This window comes from Mirounga leonina, unplaced genomic scaffold, assembly GCF_011800145.1.
Source record: "Mirounga leonina isolate KUSES-001 unplaced genomic scaffold, KU_Mleo_1.0 Mir_127, whole genome shotgun sequence".
NCBI classification, from domain to species: domain Eukaryota; kingdom Metazoa; phylum Chordata; class Mammalia; order Carnivora; family Phocidae; genus Mirounga; species Mirounga leonina.
This window is the reverse complement of record NW_023270316.1, coordinates 26,848,402-26,857,841: the sequence shown is the minus strand read 5'-3', so window position 1 is coordinate 26,857,841 and position 9,440 is coordinate 26,848,402. Positions and strand designations below refer to the sequence as shown.

At 31.3% G+C, this 9,440-nt stretch overlaps 1 pseudogene; it reads right to left on the bottom strand.

The window, feature by feature from the left end:
- Positions 1–202: 202 nt before the first annotated feature.
- Positions 203–303, bottom strand: LOC118009705 (annotated as a pseudogene).
- Positions 304–9,440: the final 9,137 nt, after the last annotated feature.

Sequence of the window (9,440 nt, the reverse complement as noted above, 5' to 3'; positions counted from 1 at the left end):
TGGTCATGTGCCATGGGAATCACAAATCTCTGACAAGCCTAAGAAAGTCAATTTATTCAATTTATTCAACTTCTTTTCTTGGTGTAAGTCCAGGAGTGCTAATATCCAAGTTCTTTTCATGTTGTAGCTGAAACCTGAAGTTGCAGATGGATTTTTTATTCAAAAATAAATCAATGTTTTATTTTTCAGCTTTTTAAAAGATTTTAAGATGGAATGCTTTATAAATTTGCACGTCATCTTTGTGCAAGGGGCCATGTTTATCTTCTCTGTGTTGTTCCAATTTTAGTATACGGTAAAATGTATGTAGTATATGTAGCAACAACTTGCTTTGTATTTTATACAACTATGCTGTTTGGGTGAGCTGAGTTTAACAATCTACTTATAGTTGGTTTTATTTGAGAATAGATGAGGGGTCAGATGAGAAAAGTTTTCTGTGTTGCCAAAAGTAGAGAAAAGAAGGAAGGCTCATCAGATGAACGATTGGTGGATACAGAATGAGCAGCTGATGGACTTATTTCTCTAAGGAGAAACACTGAGGATGCAACTGGAGATGCTCAGATTCAAAGTCAATGATGTGTAAAAAAGAGAAAATGAGAGGGTGATCTTTCCAGTTCTTTTAGTACTGGAGGGTCATTCTAGCATCTGAGAGATTTGGGATCATCAATGATTGCACCGTCTGCATTGATTCCATTTTCACCATAAGCATCAGAAATACTGATGGAAGCGAAGTGCATTTATGTAGCATCTTTATCGGAATTCATTAATAATATGGTCAGTAAAGGGGAGGAGAAAATGGCTATGGCAAAGTGATAATTATTGCCAGAATTTTTTTTTTTTTTTTAGCACACATGTAACATTGACTAGAGATTAACATAAATAGATGACTCAGCATGGAGCTGATTTCCTGTAACAGTAAATGAGATGAGAGACAATAAAATTTCTACTGTAACTATTACTCTAAAATATAGGTTGGCGTGACTTGGAAAAATTTAAATTATGTATTTAAAATACTTTTTCAAGTTAACTTCTAAATAGAATCCAGTTTTACTTTGATATGTAAATGTTAAAAGTATGAGTCAAAAGAAAATGGACACTAAATTATTCTTAAATGAAACATCTGCATATGATACTTTTCTTAATTTCTTTGTCTGAATTTTCCAATATATACTCATAAGTTCAAACTAAATGGCATTTTTAATAATAGAAAATAGCTACAATTATTATTTTTTTTAAAGATTTTATTTATTTGACAGAGAGAGACACAGTGAGAGAGGGAACACAAGCAGGGGGAGTGGGAGAGGGAGAAGCAGGCTCCCCGCAGAGCAGGGAGCCCGATGCAGGGCTCGATCCCAGGACCCTGGGATCTTGACCTGAGCTGAAGGCAGTCGCTTAACCAACTGAGCCACCCAGGCACCCGCTACAATTATTTTTTTAAATAATCAGAATATGACTTCTGATGACCTGATTTTATATTTGAGAGTTAAATGACACTTTTATCTCATAGTTTCTAATCTTAAGAAAGGAAGCCAATTAAGAATGAATGTGGACACATAATTGTGTTTGCCATCCTAGTAGGACAATTAGGAAAATACAAGGAATTTTTTTTTCCTGCTTGGTATTAATTGCAAAACTCTAATTAAATAATACCCTGAGAACTCTAATAACAGATGACTTTGTCCTTTAGAAACCACAGACGGGAAAATATTGGTATAAATTAGAATTACAAAGTTAAGTAAAAGACATGAAAACACATCATAAAAATGAAGTGTCAAAACACATTTTAAATATTATTTTTCATATATTTTGTCATTCTTTCCATACTCATATATTTGCCCTTTGCTTTCATGAAATGGTTTATGAAATATACAAGAATGTCTCAAATGTTTTGCTATTAGATGATTAAGGGTAAAATCCAATTAATTTTGTTTCTTAGAGAAATTATTTTCTCAATTTTTCATTCCTTAACTCTGAATTTTTATTGCAGAATTAAATACCAAATTATTAAATTTCCTGTTGCCAATTTGAAGAAAATCAAGAGAACAAATATTGCCTTATGTATATTACATAGTCATTTTCAAAAAGAATATTGCCTATATTGAGTAAGAGCAATGACAGAGCTTAATATCCTTCTGTTTCTTTACACAAGATTTACTGTTCACTAAACAGAATAATTACCACAGCAATTGTTAAAACACAAATACACCCAAAACACATTAATGAAGCACATAAGAAGGCAAAGGTACTGCTATTTATCTTTATTAAGCTTTTCAACTTAAAAATATTCACTTCTCATAATTTAGAGAAAATATGCAATTAGTGAACTTTTGTTTACCTTTGACAATCTAATTAACAGTGAAAGCATGTAGGGGGATAAAAGTCACCTAAGTTTATGTTAGATACCTGCTTACACTTCAAATAAAATTAAATCATTTATTGAGCCTCAGAAGGAGCTGCACTTAGTTTTAGATTTGAACTTTATCCCCAATTGTACAACCATTGTTAGGTCTTTGCACTCCTTTTACTGCAAAATGACTAATAATGTAAAATTAGTCACTAATGGGAACTAACAATATGATAAGTGGCCTCTAAATTAGCTCTTAGAAAGAAACATTAATGGATTTCAATGCTTCATTAGATATTTTTTTCAATTCTTTACATGGGATGGGAGGTTTTGAAGACCTACAATGCATTCATTCTGAGGGGCAAAAACTGAATAACTAGATTATTATAGTTGCAAAAGTTAAATGAACGTAATTTTTATGTCTCTTCTGTAAAACAATGATTCGCCACTGTTGATAATTCATAAAATTCTGTCATTTGTATTTTTTCTCATTGTGCTTCAATCCAGAAATATCAAACTATTGCACAAATACTCATAATTCATTAAAAGGCCCAATTTAAAATATCCTTAAGGGATTAATAGTAGACAATAAGAATAATGCATGTACTATAGAGAGCTGCAATATACCATCTTTTTAAATTTGTACAATTAAAGGTAAGCAAAGCCTTAGAATCCCAGCTCTTAATATAATGCATTGTATAGTCCAGGTGCCAATATAAGTAGGCGGATTTGTAGATAATACAATGGCATTTGACTTTGAATTGCAATTTTGAATCATGTGTGATTTTGAAAAATACATAGTACATGGAAATAATAAATTTCACTCCTTGACTTAACTTGAGGATAACTAGAGATGCATTTGTCCAGCTATCATACCTGCTCAGAGGTTATTAGTTATTCTTCATTTCACACTAATGTTAAACAATATTACCTCATGGGAGAAAGTACGAAATATGCTCCTTACTTTGTATTTTCCTTGAAAGGTGCCATCTATGAATTCATTCATGAGTTCAAATTACTATCCTTGGGATATGTTTCCTGTAGAGCAGACTACATATGGATTTCCACAGAAATACACTCCCCCCCAAGATAATTCTCATTTTCTAAAAAAAAAAAAAAAATCATTTTTTCTGATGGGGTACACTGAAGATGAAAAGCGAGTGAGCTAGTTTTTTTTTAACTGAGCATGTATCTCACAAGATAATCTTGAAAAAGCCTTATTTTTCCATTTTATGAATAACTCAATTAAAAGAGAAGTTAAGACATATTTTAAACATCTCAGAGATTAAAATTAATTAAAATACAGTTCTATTAGATCAGAAATCCCTCCTGACCATGCCATTTTTATTCTACTTTAGCACAGATAGACTCCATAAACTCTAAACACCTACACAATTTGAATTTATAATTCATAACCAGCATCATTTTTATGACATAGAAATGAATTTATAAATTGCTAATTGACATTTCTATATTTATAGAGCAAATGCTATATCTTAAGTAGATATATTTCATGTCCCTTTGTAAGAATTTGAGACTAGAATTAGAACACCAATCCAGCTTGAAACTAAAATGCTTTCATAATACTTTTCTTACTATTTAAATGTCTTTTATAAAAATTACTATAAGTGGGATTTTTAGTCCAGAATAATTTATTAGTCTGAAAGGTTTTTACATAATTGTAAAGCAATTACAGAGATCTGAGGGTATATGAATGTTTCAATAATCCTAGGATATTGTCTTGAGATCCTAACTCAAACTGAAAACATAAATGAAAAAGCTAACCCAGTAGAAGAAAAGAAACTTCACCTAATCTTAATCTTTGAATTAATATCCAGACATTTTTATCTCTTTATGAGATTAAAAAAAGTATTATTTCCCCAGTAAATTTATATATTCCTATATTTTGTGGTAGTTTGCATTGTTTATTTAACATGTTTATTGAACCCCCCAGACACCAAAACTTTCAAAAGGAAAAGTGTCTTTTCCACACATTGACTTCAGATTTGTCATGTGGCTTGCTTTGTCCAATGGGATGTAAACTTTAAGAGCTATCATATACTTTACCATTGCTATTTTCCCTTTGGCTTCAAATTGTCAAGGGTCCTAGATGATAGTTGCTTCTTTACCATATAAGTTCTGGAGTGAAGAGGACATGGAGCTTATGCTGAATAAAAAGCACATTTAACAACAGGAATTAAACTTTTGTTGTTATAAAACCACTAAAGTGTAGTGTTCTTTTTTTAAATAGTTGTATAACTTAGCTTAAGCACACTGATAAAATACTGAATTTATCTGTATCTGACAGCACTTATTTGCATTCTTTTGGCATAGTTTATTGACATATAAGTAAAAACTTAATGTCCTCAACTGGAAAGCAAGATAAGATCTATATATTTTCTTAACATCATATACACATAAATAATTAAAAGCTAAAATACACTTACATATTCGAAGACAAATCTGGTTATACTTAGCCTCCTCTTATTTTACTTTGTTGGAGTACCTTATGATAAGAAAGAATTGATCACAAACTACATTATTCCCAATATGTCACTGAATCTCAGAGAATTAGTAGCTCTCCTTGATTTATGGTTCCAGTCTAATATCACAGAGCTCTATCAGCAAACTCATTTTGACACTCTTGAGCTAAAACTATAGCAATTCATTTACAACATTCCCCAAACAAATTTCAACTTCACTAACAGATTGTGCTTGGCTGAAGCTGTTGGTGATTTAAAATAGCTGGAATCCTAATGTAAGTTTATAATGAAATGTCTGACAAGACTCTAACATGGGAGTCTCCTAATGATTTTGTAATGTTTTGACAATCTTGAAAATATGTTTTAAAAAAAGCTAGCAAATGCAAGTTTTCCCTAAGCAAAATATCCCATCTGTTCAAAAAAATCTTTCAAAATACCAAAAGCACTAACCACAGTGCAGGAAGAAGCAGTTGTGTGATTTCATTTCTTTAAATAAATGATCCTTTGATGAGATAAATAATAGGAATTGTAGAAACCTTTAAAAACTTGAGTTCATAATGCAATTGCCTGGTAACCTTTAAAGGTAAGTGACTGAGGGAATTGTTAAAGATCCCTCAACTGTGGCAAAATGTGTCCTGAATTCTCTGATTAGAGGAGCTGAAAGGGGTATTTAAAACATTAGTTTAAAGAACAAAGAAAAAGTGAGTTTTATACTAAATAGGGTACTGAATGGGCTCCCTTTACATAGTTATCATGAACATTCATCATTTCTCCCTCCAGCTGAGGGAATTTTGACAATTCCCCTTACAAGTCACCTTTAAAGCTATTCTAGAAGCTGATGAGGCCCCAATATTGATTTCTGTTGTCCACAGTATAGCTCAGATGATTGCAAATCACTTTGAATTCTGTGGTCTATTCTGAGCTCTATGTAAAATATGTGAATAATGTAAATAATGTAAATAATTGCTTTATTATTACTGCAATTTGAGAGCAAGCTGTATGGTTTCTAATTCACATCATCAGTTCTTGCCTTTCAATTACACTTAAGTGTCCTATGAAAAAAAAATTCTTGACATAGCTCAATGAGTATGTTAAATATATATGTACCTATGTAATTATTCCATATAATGAAAATAACCACATTATTTAAAGATTTAAAATTTACTTTTCAGATTTATTACACAATATTTTTACATTGATTTTAAACTTGGAATTAAATAATTTTGAAAAAGCAATAATTGTGTATATAAACAATTTTTAGAAAGTCATGTTTAATAGTCTGTACTTTCTGAGTAATTTTTCTTCTGTTTTAATCCCACTGGGAAGGAAATAATTATTAGCTTTTAGTGTCAGATTCACTAATACAGAGGATACATTTTAAAATTTTTATTAATTTTTCATTTACTTTCTGCATACTATTATTATTTTATTGTAGCATTTCATTGGTAAGTATGATAGGTATAAAAAATACAACCCTTCCAAGGCAGTAATAATGATTTTCCATAGAAGATTATTTGATAAAGATCCAACTAGCATTCTTTCATGACTCCTTTCTTTCCTTTTTTTTTTTTTTTTTTAAATTTTCTTTGTTTGAGAGAGTGAGCAAGAGAAAGAGCACAAGCAGGGGGAGAAGCAGAGGGAGAGGCAGAAGCAGACTCCCTGCTAAGCAGGGAGCCCCAAGTGGGGGCTCCATCCCAGGACCCCAAGATCATGACCTAAGCCAAAGACAGATGCTTAACCCACCAAGTCACCCAGGCACCCCACTCCATGACTCCTTTCTGTTATAGATCCTGTCTATGTGTCTATAGTCTACTTATCAAGGCTGTAAGAGATCTAATTTGATTTTTATCTTCACTTTGTTTTCTTTCTTGAATTAAATTGAGAGCATCTTATATAAAATACATACATATGTTAATTAATTTACTAGTAATTAAACTATTTGGGAAGACACAGGAGATTTTTATAGATATTTCAGAACAGTAAGGCAATTCAGTTGAGTTCCTCAGGCAACATCCATAACCATTAAGGAGTAGTAGGAGGATAAGTGTTCTGGGTACTCTCATGCTTGCTTGATTTAGAGGCTGAGGGACAACTTGAAGAGAGGTTCAAGATGGCTTCCCCCTAAGATATATTCAGTGTGTTCCCCACATGTGGTTATAGAACATTAAAATAAGAAAATAAAGAAGTAAGCAGTATTTTATTCTTTATTATATTTTGATTGTTCTTCCTTTTTGTTGGGATCAGTGCATAAAATTTAAGGACTCACTGCATGGAAAGAAATGTGTCATGCCTCAGAATTTTAGAACTATTAGGAATTTTAAACATTACCTATAGAATTACTTCATTTATGAAGTGAGTAAGCCAAACCTACAAAAATTTCTACCATCAGACAATAATCCTAGTAAAGATCTTCAGCACAACTCTTGTATCCACTTTTCTCTGTTGTTTTTAAATGGATTTTTCTATTCATTCTTCAAGTGAAATGATAGCTAATCGACTGCCACTATACTGTTCCATTCACCATTAAGAGAAGTGGATATTTTCAGCCTGCACTGTAAATAAAACGACTTAACAATACTCATAGAACCTCACAGTGATTAACAGTAGCTCTCCTTTGAGTAGAAAAACAGAGGGTTTTAAATATGGAAATCTTGTTCCTTTTTTTGTTGATTAAAATAATTAATGTATCAGACTCCAAGATTTTATTTTAATAGTTATTTTTATCCAACCCAGATTAAGCTTTTAATAAATGTCAGTGAATTTACTTTTAAAGGAAAAATTTTTTCCTTGTTTAAATATAAGCAACTATGCCAAATGCATTTCCAAACACTGCAAAAGAATCCATAAAATTTAGTTATCAATGCTTAGCTTGCCTACAATTGTTTCTAATTAACCTTTCTTGTGTCAGCCCACTCTATTCCTGTTTAAGTGCATCTTCAGTGTTTCAGAATGTTTACATTTCTACTTGAGAATTTTTCTTAAAGTTTTTTATCAAATGTTTTGGTTCTGAAAGCAATCAGCCTCCATTGTTTCCTGTTCTCCTTGCAGTAGGCTTCTTATATAAGGCTTTGCAAAGGTGTTCAGTTATTATGTTTGTGGCACAACTCCTCATTCTCCTTTATTTGTGATCACTCTCATATGCCTCTCTGCTTTCACTGGAATGATGTTACTTTTACTCAGACACTTCTCTGATTTTGGTATGTGATTCCAAGTTATGTGCTCCAGAAATTCTCATTATGCTCAATCCACAAATACCTCTTCTTAAAAGGTTTTGCCATAAGTCATCAACCTTAAAATTTAAAGAAAAGTCCTAATGCTTAGAAATACAACCAGCATACAAAACATTATCAAACGCAATAAATTATTTTAGACAGAATTAACATAAAGGAGTTATTCATCTTTGTAGCATGGTAATGTGCACCATGCCTGAAATGAAGTTAATATTTAGTAATGCTTGTTGAAAGAAGGATGAACTGAATGAGCTACAAATCATTCAGTATTCTTTATACAGAGATCATAATTCAGAATTCTCAAGTAGATATTTTTCACTTTCAGATTCTTAAATTTTTCTTTAAACTCTATCCTTAAAGTTATGATTAAGTGAAGCTTCAGAGTAAAGGTGTTCATATTAGCTCCATAATTTATAGACTTGTCTGTCAAAGATATTTAGGAACTAGATGCATGAAATGAAATTTACTGTTATTTCATCATTATATATTTCATTTATCTGTAGACAGAATGATAAAAATACTTTACCTTTGTAAAACAGCCTTGTAAAATCATCTATATTTATTATTTCACATTTTTTGTTCTATTACTCATTACTCTAGGGGTTCAAGATGCCTTATCAAAAGTATTGTTTTGTTTTGTTCTGGCTTTTTTTTTTTTTTTTTTTTACTTTAATGATAAGCCACATAGAACCCCTATGACACAGGTAACTATGCATAAAGTCATGCTCAAGGCTGCTTTCCCTGTTATAAATTTAATGTGTTTTAAGAAAAAAAAAAAAAGCACTGAATCTCTTAAAAGCCTAAAACAAAACCATTTAATATATCATAGATTGCCCTTAAGAAAGTAAATACCAAAGGGTATTTCTTACTGGCTTACACTAGCAGTAATTAGGCTCTTCATGGTTTTTTGACCTGATGGATTTACCTGAAGTTGGGGTGGGAATGTCTAATTCAATTTCAGTGTAATGAATTTGTCTAAATTCTACTCAGTCTTTACTTTAAAAAAGCAGCATATAGTTAAGAGGTCAGAAAGTCTAATCTTTCAAAATATCATGTGCAAAAAATAATTTTAGGAATAAAGTTATGGATGATTATTATTCATTACCATATATACTAAGTGATATTCTATGATCTTACATAAACACTAAGTAAACAAAAGTAATTTTTGTAGCAGTCATGTTAGTTATAAAAAGGTACAGTACAGATAAAAACTTTGAGATTGTGGGATAACTGGAATTTTTATACATTACTAGAGGAGATCAATATGGAAATTTAAGAATCCTAAAACCATTGCGAACTTTTCCCCCCATTATTACACTTCTTACTCCTGGGTTAAGGAAAATATAAAATGAGGAAAAAGTACAAAGACATTTAGCAAATTTTATA